Here is a 6,873-nt window from a genome sequence, read left to right as displayed (position 1 = left end):
AAAAAGAAAAAGAATAGAAAGCCTTCAATGTGTGTACTGTGGCACCCTAATTATAGATAGATATGTGATACCAGATTTGCTACCAATTAAGACATTTTCATTTTCAATATGGATTACCTGTGGGGAACAATGAATTTCATTGTGACCTTTGCTGGCCTCCCCTTAGCAACATGGTGAAATCCAAGGTGTTTATAGACTGTTGAATCCTGCCTCCATCACTGTGGGTCCTTGGGCAAGTTATTTTATCTTTCTGAGTATCAGTTTTGCTGATCTGTGAAACATCAGGTATTGGAGTGAAGATACATGTTTATTGTTTAGCTTAGTGCCTGGCATATATAGTTTGCCTCCAAACATCAGTAGTTATTATTCACTACTCCTTTATTTGGCCTGCTGGGCCGTCAAGATCTGGCACCTGTTCACCCCTTGATCAGTATTCCCTTGTCCCTGGGTTCCAGCTACTCTTTGTTCATGTCTCTCTTCCAAGAATTACCAAGCTTTATTGCTATTTTCCTTTTGCCTGTGTTTCCCCGAATTGATTGGGAGAAACAACCATGTCTTCGTGTCCCCCAGTGCCCTGCAAACACGGAGCACATAGCAGGTCCTTGAGCACAGCTAACTTGTCTTCAATATGGACATACACGTGTCTGCCTACAACCCTTCCTCTGAGAAACCACTACTGCTTTCTATAGTGGTCCTGCTCAGTTTCCAGAGACTGACCCTGTCCTAGGGGAGGGTACAAGACCCAAAACAGACCTCTCATAGTCCAGGTCTTAGGCTGGGAAGATGTTCACGGTTGCTTTGATATGGTGAGCTGTGAGGTCAGTTTGGGCTTGGGGCTGCTGTTCTGGAAACAGGGGAGCCCACGTGGGAAGAAAGTACTGAGAGGCAAGCTAAGAGGTCTTGGTAGCATTGCACTGCCTCCCAGATCTAGCTAAGCCTTAGTTAACCCTGTTAAGGAACTGAGCTCTGGAGCTAGCTGCCTGCCTGGCTGTCATTGCCGGTCCTGTCATTACTGACTCTTTCAACCTTGAGCAAGCGTCTTATCCACTCTTTGCCTTAGTTTCCTCACTTGCAAAATGGAGTTAAGAATAATATCCAGCTCACAGGATTGGGTAAATATTAAAAATATTAATACATGCAGAGTCGTTAGGGCAGCCCATAGAAAACTCTCAATAAATCTTAACTGTTATTATCCATTGCTGAGACTTTACAGATGGTTAAATTTTCCCTTTTTTTTTTTTCAAATTAACTTTAATTTCAGTTGTTTTCTGTTACTTGCAACTCTGAGGCCAGACCGGTACCACCCTGTTCTCTCATTGTGCCATGTAGCTCCCCCTCGGTCCCCAGGTATTCTATGAGCACCTCCAGGAATGAGAATACAGGTGAAGCTCTTAGAAAGCACCTGGCATGTGGGAAGTGCTCAGTAAATGTTAATATCTATCATTTGGGATACTGTTCTTCATTCCAAGAAGAAAGCTAGTTTTTTATTGTGTTTTGTAAAAACACAATAAAAATGTGTGTCTCTTTCTACACAGCTGTGATTATTCCCCTGGGAAAAGCTATAGCATTGGAATCACTAGATCAAAAGATACAAACATTTTAAAGACTTTTTTTTTTTTTTGACAGAGTCTTCCTCTGTCGCCAGGCTGGAGTGCAGTGGCACGATCTCGGCTCACTGCAACCTCTGCCCCCCAGGTTCAAGCAATTCTCCTGCCTCAGCCTCCGGAGTAGCTGAGGCTACAGGTGCATGTCACCATGCCCAGCTAATTTTTGTATTTTTTTTTTTTTTTTGAGACAGAGTCTCGCTCTGTTGCCCAGGCTGAAGTGCAGTGGCGCCATCTGTGTTCACTGCAAGCTCTGCTTACAGGGTTCACGCCATTCTCCCGGCTCAGCCTCCCGCGTACTCGGGACTACAGGCGCTGGCCACCACGCCCAGGGAAGTTTTTTGTATTTTTAGTAGAGACGGGGTTTCACCGTGTTAGCCAGGATGGTCTCGATCTCCTGACCTGTGATCCATCCACCTTGGCTTCCCAAAGTGCTGGGATTACAGGCCTGAGCCACCGCACCTGGCCATTTTAAAGACTTTTGACTGATATTTTCAAACAAGCTCCAGAAAGGACTTACCATACTACTGTAGTTTAAATTCCCACCAGCAGAGGGCAGAAGAGGCCATCTTCAATGTTTGCACCAGCAGTGGGCTTTATCATTTTGATACATTTTTCCCAAGTGATAGTTGTTGGCCGTAGGGACCTGCCATTTTAATTTGCGTTTCTTTGCTAACAGATTTTTGTATGTTAATCGAGTATGCATATATCTTTTTCCTTTTGGCATTTTCATTTTTGCATAATTTGATAGATCAAGGCTGTCTTTGAACCTCAGATATGTGGCAAGTCTACTTTTTTTCCAATGTGTTTGCCTTTTAAGTTTGATCATGTTCAACATATGTTCATACCTATGTTTTGTTTCTTACTTCTCATACCCTGTGATGAAGAGAGTTGGAATGGGCTTGCCCTGTAGGATCTAAATGGAAAAGCATATTTCGTGGGAAGTGTTCATGATGTTAGTGTCTTTCACTTAGGGGACATACTGTGTGGTAGAAATCACTTGAACCATCTTCAAGTGAGCCAGGTTTTCCTCACCCATTCATTACTCAAACTAGCTGTACTGTGAGAGATTCTACCCGCAAAGGTAACCAACTTTAACCAGCCTCTGATGGTGAGTCCTGTCAACTTGATTGAATTGAAGGATGCAAAGCATTGATCCTGGGTGTGTCTTTGAGGGTGTGGCCAAAGTAGATTAAGATTTCAGTCAGTGGGCTGGGAAAGGCAGACCCACCCTTAATCTGGGTGAGCCCCATCTAATGAGCTGCCAGCTCGGCTAGAATATAAAGCAGGCAGAAAAACGTGAAAAGGCTAGACTGGACTAGCCTCCCATCCAACATCTTTCCCCTGTGCAGGATGCTTCCTGCCCTCAAATGTCAGACTCCAAGATTTTTAGTTTTGGGACTTGAACTGGCTCCCCTTGCTCCTCAGCCTGCAGACGGCCTATTGTGTGACCTTGTGATCGTGTGAGTTAATACTTAATAAACTCTCCTTTATTTGTATATGTGTGTGTGTGTACATATACATATATATGTGTGTGTGTATATATGTATATATACATATACGTGTGTGTGTGTGTGTATGTGTGTGTATATATATATATACACTATTAGTTCTGTCCCTCTAGAGAACTCTAACTAATACACAGCCTAAGCAAAATAATAACAGTAATGACAATAGTAATATTGGGCCGTTCACAGTGGCTCACACCTGTAATACCAACACTTCAGGAGGCTGAGGCGGCGGGGATCGCTTGAGCCCAATAGTTGGACACCAGCCTGGGCAATATGATAAGACCCTGTCTCTATCGATCATAATAATAATGACAGCAATAATCATTATCATCATAAAATGCATGTACAGTTTTTTAGAAAGAGACCTATTAGAATTCCACTGAACTATTTCATAAGATTGAAAGAAAAATAGGATTTCCATCAAGCCTGAGTGAGCGTGAAGCCCAGGACAGCTCGTGATGCAGCTTTGAGGACACTGTGCATCTGTCACATATGGTGTGCCTGCCGTCATCCCTGTGTAACTCACCACTTCAGTGCCTGCCTGCCCTACTTCTGACTCTCAGCACCTGTGCCACTTTGCCTGGGATTTTCTCCGGATGCATTCTATTTACGCAGCAAGAGGGAGGGGATTCTCACAGAAGCGAAGTCAATGTGAGTGCAACAGCTGTCTGCTGCACTGGCAGAAAAGGGCTGCGAGTGAGCCTCTAAGGACAGGCAGCGTGTTGTTTTCTGAAACAGGATGTTGGGGAGAAGAACAGAGAAGAGAGGTGCTGTTCTCAAGCAAAATATCAGGAGCAGGGAAAAGGACAGTTCCTAAAACCAGAAAGAAGAGGGGAGGCATAGGAGGGAACTGGCCTCGATTGAGAGGCCAGGTGGGCAGGACCTTTGACTATGTAAGTGTTCCAAGCACTCCTGAAATTTCTGGCTGTGTGGCAACATTTGGGTTCCAGTTCTGTGGGAGGACAATTTCTTTTATTAAATTGCTGCCATTCACTACTAGGCTGGCAAACCTAGAGGAAAATGGAGGTGGGTCCTGGCTGACTGCCCTTCCCAGGTGAACCCTGCAGCCTTGTCAGTCTTGTCACTTGCTGATTGTTCAGTGCCTGGAACTTGGTCTGTTACTGGTTTGCAGATGATCAAATAAAGCAGACTCATTTTTTTCTCTTTCAAAACAACCCCTGTATATTTGAATGATGGCTGTGCCTGATGTTATCATCCATAAAACTATGATAAAGGCTTTCTGATCACATGGCCCATCATGGAACCCACTTAGAAAACCCTGTTGTTTTTAATTAAAACCCTACCTGCAAGATCTTTATAATAGTGACCTAATCAGTGCTGAGAAAGGGAAAGGGAAATGAGAGGGAGGTCCTGACCAAGGGAAAATGCTGGCTAGGAGAATACAAAGAAATCAAAGAGACACCTGTTGTGCCAAACCCCTATTGATTCCAGTGGGGATGCCACCAGGTTCAAGAGGCCGAAGAAGAGACCCAGAGACAGAGCAAATGAGACATGGGGTGTTACATACAAGACAGAGTCCAGTGATGGAGGCCTGGTCTGGATAACTGCAACTGCTTTCAAAAGGCATAGAGCTTATATAGCATCTTTTAACACCCTCCCCCTAACAACCTCCACTCTACGCCTAGCAACCTTCATGCAACCCAAAACTCAAGGCTTCGATCCTCTCTACAGCTCGTGTTCCATAGGACAGGACAGGGGCTCAGATGACAAGGAAAGAATCTCCAGTTGGCCACTCCCGGATTCCCTAGCCTGGAACACATATTCGGGTGCATCTGCCATAAAGGTCATTCCCAGGGTCTGCTTAAGTTATTGCTGTCAGGTACATTTACAGAGATGGATGGATGGACGGAGGGATGGATGATGGATGGATGGATGGAAAGACGAACAGGTGAATGGATGGATGATGGAAGGATGGATGGAAGGACCCACAGGTGGATGGGTAGATGATGGAAGAATGGATGGATGGATGGATGATGGATGGATGGATGGAAAGACGAACAGGTGAATGGATGGATGATGGAAGGATGGATGGAAGGACCCACAGGTGGATGGGTAGATGATGGAAGAATGGATGGATGGATGGATGATGGATGGATGGATGGAAGGATGAACAGGCAAACAGATAGATGATGGAAGGATGAATGGATGGGTGGATGGACAGGTGAATGGATGGATAGACGGGTGAATAGATGGAAGATAAAAGGATGGATGAATGAACAGATGGACGGATGATGGATGGATGATGGATGGATGGATGATGGGTGGATGGACAGATGGATGGATGATGGATGGATGGATGATGGATAGATGGATGGAAGGATGAACAGGTAAATAGATGATGGAAGGATGAATGGATGGATGGATGGACAGAGAGTGAACAGCACAGGGGCCCTTCTGCATCCCTTGCCATTCATCTGGATGTACAGGTCCACCAGCTCGCTCTGCCGCAGGATGTAGTAGATCTTCCCTGCTTGCAGCCAGGCATGCACCTCCTTCCTTCTCTTTCTTCTGGAGGTCAATGAAAATCCCCAGACTTCATTTGGTGTAGTCCAGAGCGGATTTGTAGGCCCTGGAATCAGACACAGGTGTCAGAACAAGGGCTCTCATCCTCCTGGAACCAGTCTGCCTCCTCCCGTGGGTCTGGTGACAGATGAATCTGGAATGTGGGGACTGGGAACGGCCCTCTTGTGTGTGCAGTGTTCTGCCCTTCCCAGGCTGCTGGGAGGGCCAGGGTGAACACACACGGCATGGAAAAGAAGAAGGACATCCTTCTGAGGGAATCGAGCATCATGCTGCCCTGTGGCAGGAGGAGTGTGCTGGTCCATCTCCCCTGCCTCCCAGACATGGCCTGTGTCTTCTCCAGACGCACCAGGAGCCGTTAGTGTTCAGAGGCTATCTAGGCCGATGGTTCTCAAGGTGTGCAGGCATCACAGTCACCCGGAGGCCTGTCTGTCTAGCTTGCTGGCCCTACCCCCAGAGCTTCCGGCTCCACAGGCCTGGGGCAGGCCCTAGAACTCCCACTTGGCACAAGCTCCTAGGTGACATGGATGCTGCTCTGCTGGTCCAGGGACCACACTTTGAGAAGCATGGCTCTAGCACAGTGGCCCATTTTCCTTCTGTGAACCTGAGGCCAAGACTGGAGCCAGTCTCTGGGGTCCCCATGGAATCTGGCTCCTTCCCTGCTCTCTCAGTAAGTCCAACACTCGAGGGGGTGTGACTGCAGCAATGTCACCGGGCCCTGTGGGTGGGGTGGCCAGGGCCATGGTTACCCCACCAGGTCAGGATGCTCGGGGGAAGCCAAGTGGGCCACATATGGGACGTAAGACTTTGAAACCCTGCCCCAGGGAAGCAGGTAACACAACTGGCTCTGTCTTCTGTGGGAGAGAAGCCACAGGTGTCTGCTGTGGTCACATTTAAGGGGACAGATGAAGGCCAGGAGTGAAGACTTGGGGCAGGCAGAGGTCAGATGACAAAAGCCACCATAGTAGGAAGAACAGCCCAGAATGCATGTATTGCCTCTGCTGGGGTTGAGATGACCTTTGGGGAGGTGTGCAGGCAGGGATGGGAAGACATGTCACCCAACAGGGAGGCTCAAGCTGGGACTCACGGGCCATCAGCAGCCCTGGGACGACCCCAGGCCCACCAGCTCAAAGCATCTGATGCCAAGGAACCAAATGATCCCAAGGAGAGGGGCTGCTGGGGCCCTGGGCCAGCTTCCCTGTGCCCCCCTCCCTGCC

This window comes from Colobus angolensis, unplaced genomic scaffold (assembly GCF_000951035.1).
Source record: "Colobus angolensis palliatus isolate OR3802 unplaced genomic scaffold, Cang.pa_1.0 Scaffold143, whole genome shotgun sequence".
NCBI lineage: Eukaryota > Metazoa > Chordata > Mammalia > Primates > Cercopithecidae > Colobus > Colobus angolensis.
This window is presented reverse-complemented; position numbering follows the sequence as displayed.